This window comes from Macrotis lagotis, chromosome 5 (assembly GCF_037893015.1).
Source record: "Macrotis lagotis isolate mMagLag1 chromosome 5, bilby.v1.9.chrom.fasta, whole genome shotgun sequence".
Lineage (NCBI taxonomy): Eukaryota > Metazoa > Chordata > Mammalia > Peramelemorphia > Peramelidae > Macrotis > Macrotis lagotis.
In genome coordinates this window covers 57,427,377-57,446,893 of record NC_133662.1, presented here as the reverse complement: position 1 = coordinate 57,446,893, position 19,517 = coordinate 57,427,377, and the positions used below count along the sequence as shown (strand labels likewise).

Here is a 19,517-nt window from a genome sequence, read left to right as displayed (position 1 = left end):
TTAATTAGTTGCACTCAAGATCCAAGAATGAAGGCAAAAATAGAAATAAGGAGAAGAAATTTGACTTCTATTTTCATTTAAATAAAATGATATTTTTATGTGTAGGACAAGAATAATCCAAGTCAGAGGACAATGTGCTCAAGGAGAAATAGTCTTGTGAAATATATTTGATTGAAAAAATAATATGGTCATGATCGCCATTGATGCAGTGTGTTATTTTTCTCTTTGATTGATATATAGCCATTTTCTACTTTTTCTACTCTCTACATGGTATTTCTATATTAAAAACCAAGGAGATGCTTAGTTAGGGGACAAAAATAAAGGATAAGATCATACAAGATATTTGGCTATCTTAAAATGGGTGAAACTAGAATTCTGTTCATTTTCAAGAAAGGTATGTTAAAGAAAGCTATTCATTTACATGTCTTTATTTCAAGTCACTTCACTACAATTTTTTCTTTGTGTGTACACTGATTTCCGTTTGTAGAAAAAAGAAAATCTATGTTAACAAAAATATACTTCTAAGATACATTTCTGATCAGAGACAAAAATAGTATGGTACATGATACCTATGCTACAAAATAAATTCTCAGAATTAGAAACAGAAAGCATTCCACCACATTCCTTTCATGAAATAAATATATCCTCATCCAGAGAGAGAGAGAGAGAGAGAGACAAAGCAGAGAAAGAACAACATAGAACAATCTCACTAATAAATATGTATTAAAACTTTTTCAGTAAAATTCTTATACATAGAGCACAGCAGTATGTACAGAAAAATATTTCATTATGTCTAAGTTAGAATTATGCCAGGGATACAAAATGGTGTAACATTAAGAAAATAAATAGCTTAATTTATCATATGAACAAGTGTTTTAAAATAGTTAATTCAATAAAAAAGTTTTTAACATTTCACACTCATTTTTTCTAATATCCCAGAAAGCATAGTAATGAGAGGATTTTTTTTTGTTAGGCCTATATTTAAAACCCTAAACTGGAATTGTTTGTAAAAGAGATACAATAGAATCCTTCCTTTGTGAACTGGAAAAAATGAACAAGTTCTTTGGCAGAAATTAGATTTAGGCCAACAATTTCCACCATATCCACAATAAGCTCAAAATGGATACAAGACATGAATATAAAACAGCATAAAATGAGATCAGGGTCATTTTATATCTATACCCAAGGGGAAGAGATCCTTCCTTCTTTCCTTCCTTCCTTTCTTCTCCTTTTTTCTTCTTCTCCTTCCTTTCTTTCTACTTCATTCTTTTTATTTCTCCTTCTTCTTCCTTCTTTCTTTTTCTTTCTTCTTCCTTCATCTTCATTTATCTTCTTCTTCTTTCTTCTTCTCATATGCTCTCTTGAATAAATTCCCAGTAACAGTAACTACAACTGGAGGTAGGACAAGGGCAGGAAAGGTAGGTATCTGCCTAAAATACAATATTTAAAAGAACATAAGATGAGATAGAATCATAGAACAATGTAAATTAAAGTTCACTGGTTTTAGAGTTGGTGGGTCTTGTGTCCCTGGGATTTTATTTTCCCATCTGTAAAAATGAGGGGATTGGAGTGGGTCAAGGTTTCTTTATCTGAGCTCAGTGACTTGTTCTTTTTTTAAATTTAAGTAATTATTTTTTCAAAATAGTTGTTTTCCTTTTAATATATAATGTATTTAATACATTTATAAGCAGCTTGAGGAATATATAGGCTTCATGAGACTGTCAAAGAAGTTTCTAACAGGAAAAAAAGATTAAGAACCCATGAAAAGCTGGGAAATATGTATAGTAAATGGTATCTGAGATCCCTCCTAGATCTAGACCTATGATCCTCTAATAAACTTTTTTAAACAAACATAGTTTTAAAATCAGAAAACTGTTCCCCATGAGATATAAATTTCTTAATGAGTAAAATGTTATGGGTTCCAGTGATGACATAAAACTTCTAATAGATGTTAATAAATGGAATCACAATTTTCAAACCTTTCTCCAAATGCATGGATGACTTCTCCCAGCTCTGCCCTCTCAGGGGGAATGCATAGTAGAAGAAACTACAAACCATTCCTTCTCATCCAAATTACCCTAAAATACTAAATCATATTTATCTTGAATGAATGAATGAATGAAAAATGTATTTATTAAATGCTAGGAAACATTAGGAATACAAATGCAAAAAGTAAAAGTCATTGTCCTCATTCTATTAAGAAAAATAATAAAAATATGAGCAGTGGTCAAGGAGAGGAGTTATGACCTGGAAAATCACAAGGATTATGAGTTGAACCATAAAGGAGTCAACTGACATGCTGTTTTCAGAAGCTTTATGCCTAGATGTGATTTTTGCCTAAAACAATAGATTATTGATCATTATGCCCAGAACAATAGATGAAACAAAGGAGGATATGAGAGAAAGTATGTTCACTTGACCACAGGCAGTTAGTAAGATATTTTGATGTGATGAGATGTGAAGTAGCATTGTTCATCGGGTATCTGGGAATGGATAAATTTTACTAGGGAAGTTTGCACTCAGTAATAAGTCAAAATTACTCAGTCCTAGTATAAAACTTCCAAAGATGATTGGATTAACTGCCCCCAGGATTAAGATATGAATTCTAAAGGTCCAGTGTGAGAGTCTTATACAGAGAGTACTAATCCAAATGGGGGAAAAAATCACAGTGCTTTTCTAAAGTTGATGTCATTTTTTTCCTCTTGTCCCATAATTCCTCCAACTTCCTGAAAGAAAAAAAAATCTTCAGGAATGCTAGATGATTCTGAAAAATTCATTTTACCAGGAAACAGTCACAATTGTGTTCTCACCTGTTTTTAAAACATATTACTGGTTAAGAGGTAGTAAAAAAAAAAGGGCTTACAAGGAAAAGTCCTAATTGAAGAAATGAATGGAACAAAAACCTATACATACTAAACTGTAAACAGTTACTTGCTTGAATAATGAATAACAAAACATTATCTATTTTCATGGAGAAGACACAAAAGCAAGAGCATAATGGGTGCTTGAAATGAAGGAGAAAAGAGTTTTAATTGGAGAGAATGGAGGAAGAAAAGAGATGGGAGAGACTGGAGATGAAGAAGAATCTAGAAGATGTCCTCAAAGAGTTCAAAATTTCATTGGTAAAATGGTATACTTTTTAAAAAATTCAAAGTAGCATTGCTAACTGCCAAATTGGAGTCATAGATAATTTTTGTCACAATAATCTAGAGGAGGGGTGGCTAGCTGGTGCAATGGATAGAGCACTGGTCCTGGAGTCAGGAGTACCTGAGTTCAAATCCGGCCTTAGACACTTAATAATTCCTTAGTTGTGTGGTCTTGGGCAAGCCACTTAACCCCATGTAAAAACCTAAATAATAATAATAAAATAATCATAATCATAATTTAGAGAAGAGTGCCAGTCATCAAGGGCCAAAGTAAGTGATCCAAAAAATACTTATGGAGAAGATAGGACTTTTAAAAAAATAGAATTTGGACCTTTCAGATAAAGGGGGTCATGGAATCACATTTTCACTATTACATCAGTAAACTATTTTCTTACCCATATTGAGTCTCAACTACTTTATTTTCCAACCAAGGCTGAGGAGGAGGTCAAATAAGGAACAGAAGAGCATATGAATAATGACTAGGAAATTCATAGAATTTTAAGTGGGTGGAAGGGCCCTCCCTCAGAGATCTTCCCTCCTTTTTTTAGGGGAAACAGAAACTATTTTTATGAGTATATTTCTTCTAATGAGAGACCACAGAGGAAATAGAAATGAACTATCCAGCAGGACAGAGATCTTCTAGAGAACATGTCACCTACACCTTATAGATTGTATAGCTGGCAATTGGTAATTAATGTCCTTCCACTCCCACATGTGTCATATTACTGTGGTTTAGCATGTATCCCTGCTCTTCATGCCACATACTGAAACGTCAAATGATTCACCTCTCAGTATGAATATACTCAGAAGCCCAGAAAAAGAGTTACTTAGAAACTTCCCTAAACAGGGAAGCCTTTACCTTGCCAAGAAGTCAAATAGGAAATACACTGCCTTGAGAGCAATATTTCATTTCCTTCTATATTCCACTGAACATGATAGGTGAATTATTGAATTATCTCATAAATTATGTATCAAGTAACCAATTAATAAAGTCAAAATGTGTGTCTACTATTGTAGCATGCCTTGGTTAACATATAGTGGTATTTGCCTGGTTTTCCACAATTATCTTTTAGCTACATTCCAATAATGATGACTACATTTATACTTAACTCAAATGCTCAGAGATCCATGATTGTAATATCAATGTGAATATTCTCTCCAATAATACACATTGCAGCGCCTTTAACTCTTCAAATCCTAGCCATGGCAATTGATCCATAAAAGTTACATTTATTGATTTTAGTAATAAGATTATATGCATTTTAAAATAAATTTTGCATTTTCATTTGTTGTACAAACTAAAAAGTGTCCCAAAAGTCTTAGTGCATGTTTAAGCTCTTAAATTTTAAATTCTTGAATAATAAAATAAAATAAAACTTACTCAGACATTTTAGTACTTAATAATTTACAAAGTGCCTCTCATACTATGTGCCTCTCATAGCTACGTATGAAACCAGTTAGCATTTTTTGAACTTAGGTTCTCCTGTCTTTGAGGCTGGGCTTTACCCACTGGACTGACTAGGTGCCCTTTCTAGCTTACTGTGTGACCTTGGACAAGTGAGTTAACTCTGATTGCCTCACATCCGGTGCCTTCTCCAATTGTCCTATCTTTATCTGTCCATTAGACCCATATGGCTCTGGAGGAGAAAGTGATACTGGTGACTTAGTACAGCATCCTCTCACTCATATCCAATTTTCTTGCCTGTCATGGTATCATTTCCCTGATGTCATGGTCTTCTTTGAGAATGAATGACAGCCATAATCATCATCATCATCATCATCAAGCATTTACTGTGTGTACTAAGTGCTTGGGATACAAAAAAAAAAGGAAAAGACAGTCTCAGCTCTGAAGGAGATCACTGTCTAATAGGGAAGCCAGCAAGCAAATAACTATGTATAATCTATATGCAGGATAACTTGGAACTAATGAACACAAAGTGAGCATTAAAATGAAAGAGGATCATAAAAGGCTTCCTTTAGAATGTGGGATTTTTCCTGACATTTAAAGTGCCCAGATTGTAAAATTGAGTTTCTTATTTGAGGAACAGCAAGAAGACTAATGTCACTGGATCAGAGTCTTGCATCAACCCTATAAAGTGGATTTTCCATGAATATCTTCATTTTTGACTGATGAAGAAACTAAAATTCAGCAATTTGCCCACGGTCACAACAACTACTAGGTGGCAGTTCTTCCTAGATCAAGGTCTACCATTCCATCCTGTAGCATACATTGGCTCTCAAACAGTCATTATTTGAAAAAAAACAGACAAAAACAACTTTAACTTTGGGAATTCACACTATCATTGTTGAAAAAGATGTGGACCAAATATCATGGAATCAGAATATATCATAAGATAAATTAACAATCAAAATGTTATGTAAAATCAGGAGGTTGGACTGGCTTATCTTAAAGACCCTTATGACTCTAGAAAGTATCTATGTTCTTGTATATTCTATGATCAATCTCATCCTGATTACCAAGTTAGCATTTTGGTCTCTGCAGGTTAAGTCTTTAGCTATAATAAACCTATGATAGTCTAAACACTCTCTATTCGTACAGATAACCAACTGTCCATCCTTTACAACTGTTCATCCTTCCTTTACAATTTTCATCTGTTAGTGGCCAAAAGTATTCCATTAAAAACGTACTCATTATTGCCCTGTAGTTGCCCTGTAGTCTTGCCCTTTTGATGCTTGTTTTTTTAAGAACTGGGGGAAGCTGTCATCTTTGTGTAAAGATTGTAGGGATTACTATCTTTGACTCATGTCTAATGAGACATTTGGAAATGCATTATATTCATGGTAATAATTGTTTTGGAATTATTCCCCAGAAAAAGAAAGAAAACTTAGAGTTTGGAATCCCAACTCAGCAAAAGTCCGTCTCTACTCCATGACACCCAGAGTGACTGCCCACTTTCATACTAACAATGATAGATAATTAGGTGATTAGAAAAAATAAGATTGAGTCAGGCAGGTATAAAGTTAATAGAAAAAAAGTCATGACTAGGAATATGTGGCATTATAAAAATACAGGTATATGTTCTCTTTATCCTTTCTTCTTTGTTTTTTACATGGATCTTTTGATCTAACCACTTTATCTTTTTTAGTTTTTAGTTTCCCCTTTCTACAAAATGAGAATAGTAATGGTATCTATAAGGCAAGAAATGGTACACTGATTAAAGGGTATGAGTCAGGAGAACACATCTTCATGAGTTTAAATGTGGCCTCATACATTTACTAGTTGTATGTTCCTGGGCAAACATTTTTTTCTTCAGTTTCCTCATCTGTAAAATGAACTGGAGAAGGAAATGGTTAACCAGTCCAATATCTTTGCAAAGAAAACCCAAAATAGGATCACAAAGAGTCAATGTGACTAAAAAAAATGACTAAACAACAAAATAGCCCATACCTTACTAGATTGTTGTGTAATCAAATGAGATAATATATGTAAAGTATTTTTCAAACCTTAAATCAGTGTATGACTTCTAGTTATTGATATATGAGTCAGCAAGGTGATATAATATGGATAGACTATTTTATCTGGAGTCAGAAATACTTGGGTTCAAATCTAGCCTCAGACATTTACTTGCTGAGTGACCTTGGACAAGTCACTTAACTTCTGTATGCCTCGGTTTTATTTGATTGTGAGATAAGGATATTAATAGTACCTACCTCACATTGTGAAACCCAAATAAAATAATACTGTTAAGCATGTGGTTCAATGACAGGCACATAACAGTAGCTTAAATCTTATTTCCCCCCAAATTCCCCTTCTATAACCAGGCACTCATTTGATTCTAAAATCAGAGCTAATTCTATTACTAGCTGCTTCCTTTATATTAAGATACAGTCAGTTTTTTGTTATGTCACTGGGTGATAAACATGTCTAATATATTGTCAAAGAGGCAATAGAAATGGCTTTAGTTTTAGAGTGCTAACAGCCATAAATTTAGGAGAGTTTGTTGTTTGGTTTTTTTTAATTTTTATCCATTCTGTTTTTTAAATTTTAATGAATTTAATGACCAATAAGTGTGAATATTCAGTATGCAAAGGAAAACAAAAAAGATTGTTTATGAAACCATGAACATCTGATCCATATAGTTGTTATGTATCATTAAATTTAAAATAGTAGTTTTTAATGCCCTGCTAACATCTTTTTTAAAAAATTTTCCCTAATGTGTACTTTTAAATTGGAACAGCTAGGTGTTACAATGGATAGAGCACTGGCCCTGGAGTCCAGCCTCAGACAATTAATAATTACCTAGATATATGGCCTTGGGTAAGCCAGTTAACCCATGCCTTGCAAAAACACACACACACACATACACACACACATATATATATATATAATTGTTGTTCCCTTTGGGGGGGATACCTTTATCATTATCCACTAACTTTCACATAATAAATAAGTGTACAGAGACATGGTTGTGACTATCTCACTCCCTTTTGTACCTAATACTTTAGCTGTGTAAGAACATGTTTCAATCCATCAATGACAGGTGTTAGATTGAAAAGTCTTTTAAGAGACTTCTAGTCAAGATGATGGAGAGAAGCCAGGCACTGTCCTAAGGTCTCCTGGCTTTCCTCCAGAACTAATATGATTCAAACCTCTTAACAGAATTCAAATCCACAAAATCCAGAAGGAGCAAAGGTGAGCTGCGGTCACCAGCATAGGGGTGGTAGGGTGAGATCTGGGACTAACCTCAGAATAGCCAAGGAAGCTTTTGGCTTTGTAAGCAGGCAGAAGTACTCCAGTGAGGCTGGAGGGAGAGTTCCAGTGCAGTGGCTAGACATCAATCTGTTCAGTTCTACTGGCCTGGAAGACCAGGGCCGCGTGCCCCATATTTTCAGTGGAGTCCACATGTTTCCAGTTGAGCCCACCCCCCATTCCCGCCAGAGAAAAGGACTTTTCCCAGAACAAACACAGTAATAACCTCCCCCCCCCCATCCCAGGCTCAAGTGTGGGCAGCAGATCTCTATCAGTACTGAGTGAATAATAAGGAGCTTAACTAGATTGCCCAAGGGTCCAGCACACATTGATCAAAGATAATTCACATCCTGCTGTTCCCCAAACCCCACCCCCACCCAGGTCTAGGGAGTAGGCCACAAATCAAGGTCAAAGACACTCCAGAGAAAGCCTCTAGCACCCCTACTTGCCAGTCCACTTGGAGTTACTAAACTCAGCAAGCAAAGCCTCTAAAGTTTTCAAAACCAAAGGTTTGTGAACCAGCCCCTCCCCCAAGACAAGATCTAGGAAAATGAAGAAAGGCCATTACAAAGGGGGTTCCATTGAAAGCTGCCTCAAAGACAAAGACCATAACTCAAAGAGCTAAAACTTCTGAGGAGAATATGAATTGGTCTACAACTCAGAAACACTTCTTAGAAGAACTCAGGAAGGAGTTTAAAAATCAGTTGGAAAAATTGGGAAAAGAAACCCAAGAGAGGTTCAGCTAGGTGGTGCAGTGGATAGAGTACTTGCCCTAGAGTTAGGAGGACCTGAGTTCAAATTTGACCTCAGACACTTAATAATTATCTATGTGATCTTGGGCAAATCACTTAATGCCATTGCCTTGCAAAAAAAATAGCTGAAAAAAAAAGAAACCCAAGAGAAAAATAACACCTTGCAACAAGAAAAAAAAATCCTTGGAAAATGCAATTGTATAAGGGCAAAAAAAAGATAATTCTCTCAAAATCACAATTGGCAAATGGAAAATTCCTTCAAAAATAGAAATGACCAATTGGAAAAGGACTTGCAAAAGGTAAATGAAAAATATTCTTCTTTAATAAAGAAAAAAAGAATGAAATCCATGGGAACTAATGGCTTCATGAGACACAAAAATCTGTTAAACAAAACCAGAAAATCAAAAAAAAAATAGAAGAAAATGTAAAATACCTCATCAGCAAAACTATTGACCTAGAGAATACATCCATGAGAGACAAGCTAAGAATCACTGGGCTTCCTGAGCACATTGAGGATTGAAAAAGAAAAAAGCATGGACTCAATATTTCAAGATTGTTTGGAGGAAAATTGCCCTGATGTCATGGAACCAGAGGGCAAAATAGTTATTGAAAGAATACATTGATCTGCTCCTGAAAAGGATCCCCAAATGAAAATACCAAGGAATATTGTGACCAAATTCTAGAACTATCCGATGAAAGAGAAAATCCTGCAAGCAGCCATAAAGAAACACTTTAGATACAAAGGAACCATAATAAGGATTACACAGAACATGGCTGCATCCACATTAAGGTATAAAAGGGCCTGGAATATGATATTCTGAAGAGCAAAGGGGCTTGGAATGCAGCCAAGAATCCACTATCCTGCAAAACTGAGCCTTCTCTTCCAGGGAGGGGAAAAATGGACATTTAACAAAATAGGAGACTTCCAACTTTTCCTGATAAAAAGTACAGAGCTAATTAGAAAATTTGGATTTCAAATAAGAGCCTCAAGAGACACATGAAAAGGTAAAAAAAGTGGAAAAGAAAAAAATTGTTATCCAATAACATGAAACTGGCTATATACATACATATATATATATATATATATATATATGTATGTATGTATATATATATATATATATATATATATATATATATATCCCCATCTGGGAGAAAGATTCTCATAACTCTTGAGAATTGTAACTCAATTAGAGAGAATATACTTAGCCAGAAGTAATGGATACTCACAACTTCTCTGTGACTTAGATAGAATGATTTAAAAACAATATTTCATCAAAAAAGGGGACAGTAAAGAGACAGGAGGATAGAGGAGATTGAATGGGGTAAATCACATTATATAAAGAGGGACAAAGAACCTATTGCAATAGAGGGGAAGAAAAGAGGAGGTGAGAACCACCTGAATGTCACTCTCAAAAGATTTTGCTCAAAGAAGGATTAACATACATTCCTCAGTTAAGAAACTTAACTTAACTTTCAAATATTAAAAGGGGAAGTGGGGAGGGGGAGGATAAGGGGAACTAACAGAAGGATAGGAAGGAAGAAGGGGCAAAGGGGAAAGGGGAAAGATAGGGGAGAAGGTGTATATAAGGGGGCAAACACACTGAAGGAGGTGGTATTCAGAAGTAAAATACTGGGGAATATGGATAAATTAAAAAAGGGGGAAATACAAACAGAGGGAAGATAGCATGGAGGGCAATAAAAAGGTAACATTTATAACTTTAAATGTAAATGGGATGAACTCTCCCATAAAAAGTAAGTGAATATCAGCGTGGATTGAAAACCAGAATAATATTCTACTTACAAGAAATTCATTTGAAGCATATATATATATATAGAGAGAGAGAGAGAGAGAGAGAGAGAGAGAGAGAGAGAGAGAGAAAAAGGTAAAAAAGTTGGAGCAGAATATATTTTGCTTCAGCCGAAGTGAAAAAAGGCAGGGGTGGCAATCCTTATCTCAGACAAGGCAGCTGTTAAAATAGATCTCATTAAAAGAGAATGAAGAAAACTATATCCTATTAAAAGGTACCATAGACAATGAAGCAATTTCAATACTAAATATGTATACACCAAGTGATATAGCATCCAGATTCTTAGAGGAGAAGCTGAATGAATTACAGGAAGACATAGACAGAAAAACTCTACTGGTAAGAGATCTCAACCTGCCTCTCTCAGATTTAGATAAATCTAACCATAAAATAAACAAGAAGGAAGTTAAGGAGGTAAATAGAATGTCAGAAGATCTAGACATGATAGATCTTTGGAGAAAACTGAGTGGAGATAGAAAGAAATATACTTTTTTTCTGCAGTACATGTCACATACAAAAATTGACCATGTACTAGGACAAAAAAACCTTATAATCAAATGCAGATTGGCAGAAATAGTGAATAGTTCCTTCTCAGATCATAATGCAACAAAAAATCACATGTAATAATGGTCCATGGAGAGAAATAACTGAAACTCATTGGAAACTAAATAACCACATTTCAAAGAATGAGTGGATGAAACAACAAATTATAGAGAGAAGTAATGATTTCATCCTAGCTAATGACAATAACAAAACAACACACCAAAATTTAGAGGATACAGCTAAGGCAGTTATTAGGGGATATATTATATCTTTGACTGCTTACATGAATAAAATAGAGAAAAAGGAAATCAATGAACTAAGCAAACAACTAAAAAAATTAGATAAACCCCCAATTAAACACTAAATTAGAAATTCTTAAAGTTGAAGGACAAATTAATAAAATTGAAAGCAAGAAAACTATTAAACTAATAAATAAAATCAAGTGTTGGTTTTATGAAAAAACAATAAAATTGATAAACCTTTGGTTAATTAGATTAAAAAAGAATAAAAGAAAACCAAATTATTAATATCTTAAATGAAAAAGGTGAATTCACCAACAATGAGGAGGAAATTAAAATAATAATTTAGAATTATTTTACCCAACTCTATGCCAATAAGTTTGATAATCTAAGTGAAATGGATGAATATTTACAAAAATAAAAGTTGCCCAGGTTAAATGAAGAGGAAATTAAATACCTAAATAGCCCTATCTCAGAAAAAGGAATTCAACAAGCTATCACTGAACTCCCTAAGAAAAAAATCTCCAGGACCAGATGCATTCACAAGTGAATTCTATGAAGCATTTCAGGAACAATTGGTTTCAATTCTATACAAACTCTTTGGAAAAATAGGTGAAGATGGAACTTTGCCTATGACACCATTTTATGGTGCTGATACCTAAACCAGGAAGAGTCAAAACAGAGAAAGAAAATTATAGACCAATTTCCCTAATGAATATGAATGCAAAAATATTAAATAAAATTTTAGCAAAGTGATTACAACAAGTTATCACTAAGATAATACACTACGACCAAGCAGGATTTATCCCAGGCATGCAGGATTGGTTCAATATAAAAAAAAAACTGTTAGTATAATTGACTACATCAATAACAAACCTTTCAGAAATCATATGACCTTATCAATAGATGCTGAAAAAACCTTTGAAAAAATACAGCACCCATTCCTACTAAAAATGCTAGAGTGTAGGAATAAATGGATTGTTCTTTAAAACTATAACAAGTATCTATCTGAAACTATCAACAAGCATTAAATGCAATGGGGAAAAGTTGGAGGCATTCCCAATAACATCAGGGATGAAACAAGAATGCCCATTCTCACCACTACTGTTCAATGTTTAATATAATATAATTCAATTTAATTTAATAATTAATTTAATTTAATAATTTATCATTTGATTTAATATAATTTAATATAATATGAATTTTAGCTTCAGCAATAAGAGAAGAAAAAGAAATTGAAGGAATTAGAATTGGAAAGAAAGAAACAAAACTCTCACTCTTTGCAGATGACATGATGGTATGCCTAGAGATTCTTTAAAAATCATCTAAAAAACTACTAGAAACAATTATCAGCTTTAGCAGTCTCAGGATGTAAAATAAACCTACATAAATCCTCAGCATTTCTATATATTACTAGCACAATAACAGCAGCATGAGCTAGAAAGAGAAATTCCATTTAAAGTAACTTCAGACAATATAAAATATTTGGGAGTCTACTTGCCAAGGCAGACAGTAAAACTCTATGAAAACAACTATAAAACACTTTTCACATAAATAAAATCAGATTTACATAAATGGTCAAATATCAACTGCTCATGGATAGGCCAAGCTAATATAATAAAAATGAAAATTCTACCTAAACTATACTACTTATTTAGTGCCTTATGAATCAGACTTCCAAAAAATTACTTTAATAATAAGATAGAAAAAAATTTGTAACTAAATTCATATCGAGAAACAAAAAAGTCAAGACTATTTAGGGATTTAAAGAAAAAAGTGCAAGAGTAGGTGGCTTAGACTTACTTGATCTAAAATTATATCATAAAGCATCAGTCATCAAAAATATCTGGTATTGGCTAAGAAACAGAGTGGTGGAACAGTGGAATAGAGACAGCAGGATAGGATTATAGTAATCTACTGTTTGATAAACCCAAAGGGTCCATTTTCTGGGATAAGAACTCTCTCTTTGATAAAAAACTGTTGGGAAAATTGAAAGTTAGTATGGCAGAAACTTGGATTAGACCAATATCTCACACCCTATACCAAGATAAGATCAAAATGGATACAGGATTTAGACATAAAAGACAATATTATAAGCAAACTAGGAGATCAAGAAATAGTTTATCTGTCAGATCTATAGAAAGGAAAGCAGTTTATGGTCAAGGAAGAGATGGAGATCATCATTAAGGACAAATTAGGTAATTTTGATAACATTAAATTAAAAAGCTTTTGGGGTGGCTAGGTGGTGCAGTGGATAAAGCACTGGCCCTGGAGTCAGGAGTACCTGGGTTCAAATCTGGGCTCAGACACTTAATAATTACCTAGCTGTGTGGCCTTGGGCAAGCCACTTAATCCCATTTGCCTTGCAAAATGCTAAAAAAAAAATTAAAAAGCTTTTGCACAAACAAAACCACTTAACCAAGATTAAAAGAAATGTAGTAAATTGGGAAATAATTTATACATCTAGTATTTCTGAGAAAGGATTCATTTCTAAAATATACAGATAACTGAGTCAGATTTATAAAAAAAAAAGCCATTCTCCAGTTGACAGTCAAAGGATTTGCAAAGGCAATTTACAGATGAGGAAATCAAATCAATTCATAGTCATATGAAAAATTGCTCTAAATCATTATTGATTAGAGAAATGCAAATTAAAGCATCTCTGAGCTACCATCTCACACCCACCATATTGGCCAATATGACCAGAAAAGACAATGTTCAATATTGGAAGGGATGTGGGAAATCTTAAACACTAATACATTGTTGGTGGAACTGTGAACTCATCCAGCCTTTCTGGAGAGCAATTTAGAATTATGCCCAAAGGGGAACAAAATTGTGCATACCCTTTGATCCAGCAATACCACTACTGGTCTATACCCTGAAGAAATGATGAAAAAGGGTAAAAACATCACTTGTACAAAAATATTCATAGCAGTCCTGTTTGTGGTAGCAAAGAATTGGAAATCTGATGAATGTCCATCAATTGGGGAATGGTTGAACAAATTGTGGTATATTGTATGTTCTATTAGAAACCAAGAGGGATGGGAATTCAGGGAAAGCTGTAAAGACTTGCATGAACTGATGTTGAGTGAGATGAGCAGAACCAGAAGAACATTGTATACTGTAACAGCAAAATGGGAGTTATATTCAACCTTGAAGGACTTGCTCATTCCATCAATGCAATAATAATAGACAATTTTAGAGTGCCTGCAATGGAGAATATCACCTGTATCCAGAGAAAGAACTGTGGAGTTTAAACAAAGACCAAAGTCTATTATAAACTTCAATTTTTTAAAAAAAAAGTGTCTTATGTACAATATAATTTTTCTACCTCTAATATTTTATTTTCTCCTCAATGATATGATTTCTCTCTCAACACATTCAATTTCAATCAATGTATAGCATAGAAACATTGTAAAGTTTACCAGACTACCTTCTCTGGGGGCTGGGGAGGGAAGGGAGGGTGGGTAAAAAATTATAAAATTCGAAACCTTACAAAAATATGATAGGTAGAAACTACTATTGTTATAATTGGAAAACTAATAAAATATTTTAAAAAACAAAATAAAAAATCTTTTAAAGATAATGAACTAAAATAAATATATAGTGGCTAGGGAATTTCCTTACATATTTTTGGAGGAGAGGCCTCAGATTCAATTTCAGTTCTCTTTTCTTCCACCCTCACCCCAACTTTGGCAAGAGGAGGATCTAGAAAGCTTCAGAGTTCAGAGCATTTTGGATTTCCCAACTTCCTTTCATTATCCCCCCCAGGACAGCAATTGACTCTCAGCAATGTCTGCTGCATCATCCCTCGAGGAAGGGAAGAAAAAGGATTTCTAGCAACTAAGAGTTGTGTATTATCACTTTGCTACTTGTACTGTCTAAATCTGATCCCACTTTCCTCTGCATTATGTATATACTTGTGTGAGAGAGTGTGTCACAGGCATTTCAAGGAATGTTTTTCCCAATTGTTTTTATCATACCACTTTATTAGTAAATACCCTCTTCCAAATACTGTCCAGTGCTAACTGATAATTAATCCTCAGCTCATAATCTTGGTGTAAAGCATACCTGTGGGGGTTCAAGCTGACAGCATTAGAGAATCACCCTCCCATCTCTTCAAGGTTACCCCTAGAATTCTTCATTTCTCACTATAGGTTCCTATCTTATAGAACTCTTGTAAGATCATTTCAGTTCTGGCATTTACCACTTGGATGTATCCTCAGCCCCTCCTTTTAATTGGATTTAATGTCTATGTATGGAGAGTACCTAGGCTATTCATCTATCTCTTCATTTCTTACTAGACTAATATGAATTCCTCCATCATCATCCTCTTCCCCTGCTCCTGATTGAGCTCAATTCCTTCCACTCTCCCCACCCTATTCTTTTTAGCTTTCTTTTCTGTGTGAACTTCACCCATTAGAATAAAAGTTCCCTGAAAGCAAGGTCCATCTTCTTTTGCTGTTGTTTGGATTTGTACTCTCAATGATTAGCTAGTTGATCAATGATTTTAGAGATGTAGCATTGCTCTGGGATGTAAGACTCATCTTTATAATAGTGGCTGCTGAACTAAGACTTCTCAGAGTTTATATAAACTACAAGTATAGTCAAGTAAAATTAATTTAATGCATTAACCATTTTTGAAAGAGACCTAGATTTGAATCCACAATGCAATATTAATTAACTGTGTTAACTTGGGTAAGTAATAATAATAATAACATGATCATGAAAACCTTTGTTAACAGGACTGATATAGATAAGGCATTTTATGCATTAAATCAGAACATAATTATGAACTATTGAAGATAAGTAGTAGTAGTAATAGTACTGAAAGTATTGGATAAGACTTTCATGAAGAATAGGCACAAGACTTCTATCTACAGACTTTTGGCCTTTTTTGTTCCTGATTCCCAATCTGTTTTTTCAGTTTAGTTTTTACCATCTTCTTCCTTGTCATTTTCACATTGAAGTCACTGAGTATTAATACAAGCTCCACTTGGCAGATAATGAGTGAAGACAGATGAACTGCCTTAGGAAGCTCTGTAAGGAAGCAAAGATAAGCAGCCTGATGAGGAGGTTGTGAAAAAAAATATGTCAAGGACAAGCAGTCAAGGGGTTTCCAAGAGTTGGAAATAGGTGGCTTGGGGATGAAGGAAGGACAAAAATGTTAATGAAAATCATGCTAGACAGGGCAGATGCTTTGAATTTATTTTTAAAATATGAATTGGCCCTTTGATGTCTGGGTTGTCTGTCTTGGATCGTCACCCCAAACATCACATGAGAATATGTATTCACTGGATGCCCCTGTTAATGGTGCTGATGTTAACAGATGGCCCAGTAGAAACAGTATCAGATTGGTAGTTAAAAGGTCATTTCTATCATGAAATGCATGACCTTGGGCAATTCACTTCACTTCTCTAAAACCCAGTTTCCTCATTTATAAAATAAAAGGGTTTTAAAGAGTGACTTTTGAGGTTTTGGTACTCCTTGATTCAATGACATCTGAACCTGGAAAAAAGTGAGCTGAGGGCACCCATCCTATGAAATGAATTATTTCTGATTCACATATGATCATAATATCTTAGAATATAAGTCTCAGAAGTATGGAGGATATTTATTGGGTTTTCCAATAGACTGGTTTATAAAGCTTCATTGTTATCCTTTTTTTTTTATTTTCCTAATAAAGAAACCAGCTCAGTTGACATAAACCATACTAAGCTGTTGTCAAACTCCTCCCAAGTCTGATGATTAAAAAAGAGCTGAAGGGCTCTAAGGCAGGTGATAATAGACAATTCCACCTCAGAATACATTCCCTAGGGAACAAATAGAGGCAGTAACTAGGGTACTACTTCAGACTACTGTTGTCATTTAATATTAAGTTTTCCCATTTGGGTACCCAGTGTGGTTGGTGTATTAGACTGATACAGACAAGCAATGAAAACACCCGTACTTCGGCTCTTATTACTGTGCTCTGGAGAGAGGGAGAAAAAAATCTCTTTTAGACTTCTTCCCATCTTTCAATTTTATTAGTTACATGCACTAAGTATATAGCATTATTAATCCCTAGCCCCTTTTAGGGGATTATGGAAACCACAGAAATGAAAAATGGATTTAGTGCTAAGGATTTGGATTCTGAGTTACTTATTATCTTTGGAGAACTCTATGGAAGAAAAGAATTAATTTTATTGCTAATAATCAGGATGACCAAGTTCCCTTCTTGGTTACTCATTTTAAATTGGTATGCGAAGTTTCTTTTTTAAATTTCCCTTTGGTAAGGAAAATTAAATTCTTGTTTCCATATGGTAAAGTCAATTAGGAGACACTAATGAATCTTATTTCAGTTCCCCTAGAGTCCCCGAGCCATGCACATATAGGAGTTATTTTGATTTTTACTTATAAGCAAAAGTATAACTGCTTAGAAACTCCCATGCTCTTACAACCCTTCTGCCCATGATGAAAAGAGAAACAAGGTATAAATTTTAACCTTGAAGGCCCATGCTACAAGTACTTTTTGTTTCATTTTGGTTAATGGATTTTTTCTCCATGGCATATTATTATTCTGTTGCTTTGATTTATTGAATTTTGTTAAGTACCCAGGGAAATGAAAAGTCTGTAAAAAAAAGCAAATTATTAATGCATATTGTTATATATATTTGACAACTAATTAATTTCCTCCCATAGTCAATAAGGGACTTCAGGATCACTTCAGCTTAATGACATACAACACATCTTTCTAATTTTCTGAGGCAGAATCATAAAATCTTAGTGTTATAAAGGACTTTTCTTGAATGCTCAAATGGATCTGTGACCTCAGTGATAAAAATGCTCCCTCCAAGGATGTATTTGTCAACCCATCTATGCTTACTCATATTTTATAACTCTTGTCCATGTCCTTCCTTTTATTCATAATAAGAAGTTCATTCAGACTAGTTGGCTTACTTTCCCTTAGGTGAGAGACACTGTAAGAATATCACTAAAATACACAGGTTTTTCCCATTACTCTTCAGGTTTACCATGTGACAAGTCTACCTTCTTTCAACCCCATATATTTATCCTAAAGATATTTTTTACTACTTTCTCAAAGATTTTTATATGATATATGTTACAGATTGCTCATACTCACCCATAGTCCTTGAAAGGGACCTTAAAGATGGCAATGTTATCCACCCTGGCTACTGAACAAGAATCTTTTTTACAGGTAACTATCCAGACTTGGCTTGAATATTGTCAGTGATGGGGAGATGATTTCATGAAACATTTTTATTGTTATATAGTCAGACTAGAGATACAAAGAAAAGCAAAAAAAAAAACTAAACTAAAAAAGCAAAAAACAGTCCCTGCTTTCAGGAAGCTCACATCCTAATGGTAATTAGTCTAATAACTAAAATTCTGACTGTTAGAAATTTGTTCTTTATATTATATTTGACTATCTATAATTTCTACCCATTAGTCTTAAATTGTTCCCTCTGGAATTCCTCTTCAGTAAGATAACATTCAAATATTTGAAAACAGTTTCTATACCCCCCCATTTAAATCTTCTTTTTCCCAGACTAATATCTCTAGTTCCCTCAGTGGTTCATATGATCTAGTTCCCAGACCATTTATTATCCTGGATGAGCTTCCTATCTTAATCTGGAGACCATGAGCTTCAATTTTTAGTCTATATTTTGGTTTCCTTTGTTATCTTTTCTACTTATTTTATGCATTTAAAAAGATGGACCCTCTGCAAAAGGGATTCCATGATACAAAAAAGGCTAAGAATCCCTGCACTCAATATTCTTGAAATCACAGGATCTAAAAAAAAAGTCAAAATCAAAACTACTTCATTGAGATGATGAGAAAGGAATGGAATTATATTCAAAATGAAATCCTGAATTTTTCTTTCAGTTTTGAAAATACATACTGTTAATGTACTGTTGGTGGAATTGTGAACTGCTTCAACCATTCTAGAGAGCAATTTGGAACTATATCAAAAAGGCTATTAAACCGCATACCCTTTTATTCAGCAATGCCACTACTAGGTCTGTATACTGAAGAAATCACAAAAAAAAGGGGGAAAGACCCACATATACAAAACTATTCATAGCAATGCTTTTTATGGTGTCAAAAGAATAGGAAATTGAGGGAACATCCATCAACTGGGGAATGGCTGAACAAGTTGTGGTTTATGAATGTAATGGCAAATTATTGCTATCTAAGAAATGAGTAGGTAGATTTTGGGAAAACCTGGAAACACACCTTAAGTACTTTTTCTTTTTTTTTAGTTTTTGCAAGGCAATTGGGGTTAAGTGACTTGCCCAAGGTCACACAGCTAGGTAATT

General features: G+C 34.1%; 1 long non-coding RNA gene across 1 annotated transcript in view; it reads right to left on the bottom strand.

The window, feature by feature from the left end:
- Positions 1 to 1,343: 1,343 nt before the first annotated feature.
- The window catches only part of LOC141489710 (uncharacterized), a 77,313-nt gene continuing 59,139 nt past the window's right edge, over positions 1,344 to 19,517 (bottom strand). The window contains exon 4 of the long non-coding RNA XR_012468969.1: positions 1,344 to 1,430. This is a non-coding gene — a long non-coding RNA (uncharacterized LOC141489710). The remainder of the gene's footprint in view (positions 1,431 to 19,517) is intronic.